We start from the raw sequence: 1,633 nt of genomic DNA on the forward strand, positions 1-1,633 counted from the left end.
CCATAGGATGAATTTGAACAGATAAAATGCTTAAATAGTCTTGACTGTTAATTCTGCGATGAAGGGAAACTATTGGGTCGGCAGATTTCAAAGATATAACCCCGCCCCAAATCATCTCAGCTTTTCCTCCATGTTTAACAGTTGAAGAAAGCCATCTGGGTCAAATGCTTCTTTTGGCTGTCTCTACACGTATACTCGGCCGGTAGTTGCAAATATGTTAAAGGCTGACTCGTCCAAGTAAAATGATATTCTTCCACTGATCAAGGGACCAATTTTGTAGGTTTTTACTCCACTCTAAATGCATTGCAACGTTTGTTTTTGAAAGTAGTGGTTTTTTGATTACAGCCCTCCCGTAAAATCCTGCTTTGTGCAGCTCCCGGTGAGCGGTTTTTGTGGAAACTGGATTCTCGAGGTGGATTCTCTGCAGTAATTTTGGGAGCTTTAATTTTGTGATCCTTTCTAGCAATTTGTGTAAGAGTCCGACTGTCCCTATCTAAAAGTTTTGTTTTCCTTCCGGAGTTTTGTTTCGACGAGGAAGTTTTTCCATCTTTCTCAAAGGCCATCATTAATTTTGAAACAGTACTTCTTCATACACCAAACATTTCGGCTGTTTTCGTTCCGCTAGCGCCTGCCATACGAGCACCAATAATTTGACTTCGTTGAAAGTCCGATAGATCTGTCATTTTAATGAATTTTAATTACCTTTATTTGATGATATCTGAAAAGAAACAGTAATTTTAGCAAAACATATCAAGCAGCACTAATAATAAATAAAAAACAAAAATAAACAAACTTTGGACGGTTTTATAGCTATTTCAATATTACGATGCTATGATGCTAGGTGTTTCCATTATTTTGTCCAACACATCTATATATACATGTATGTATATGTATATGTAACGATATCAAATTTAATTCTAATGCTACTGCGTATTAATCGTTATTATTTCTATTGATGTATATATATATATATATATATATATATATATATATATATATATATATACATCAATAAAAATATATACACACGCACATCTATGTATATATGTAAGTACGTGCGTATTTCTATTTTTCTGATTTTATGATCTGGTATTCTTTCCTTCTAGTGTATGTCTGTGGCAGTAAGTGATGTCTTCAGATGTCTTCGACGACCTCAAGTAGTGTGCAGCATAACATTTTTGCTGGAATCTGTTAAATGTCTGCAAAAAAATAAGAATTGAGCTTTGAACTTTCACCCTTTGACATTGCGATAAAGAAACGAGAAAAAAAATTCTTTTATAGTTCTTTAACTTCTTAACCTTTTAATGTGAATTTTATATATGTCGGTGTGTACATGTATGTGCCGCCATATGTATGTATGTATGTATGTATGTATGTATGTATGTATGTATGTATGTATGTATGCATGTATGTATGTATGTATGTATGTATGTTTGTATATAAATATATATATATACATAATTATATACACACCTTTATATATACATATAATATACATGCATATTTATAGATATACATTTATATAACTTATATGCATAAAGTGCGTGTGTATTCGATGTACGTGTGTGTATTTATTTACATACCTACATAATACAGACACACATATATACACACGTAGGTATATATATATATA

The sequence above is a fragment of the Octopus bimaculoides genome, chromosome 23 (genome assembly GCF_001194135.2).
Source record: "Octopus bimaculoides isolate UCB-OBI-ISO-001 chromosome 23, ASM119413v2, whole genome shotgun sequence".
Taxonomy (NCBI): Eukaryota; Metazoa; Mollusca; class Cephalopoda; order Octopoda; family Octopodidae; genus Octopus; species Octopus bimaculoides.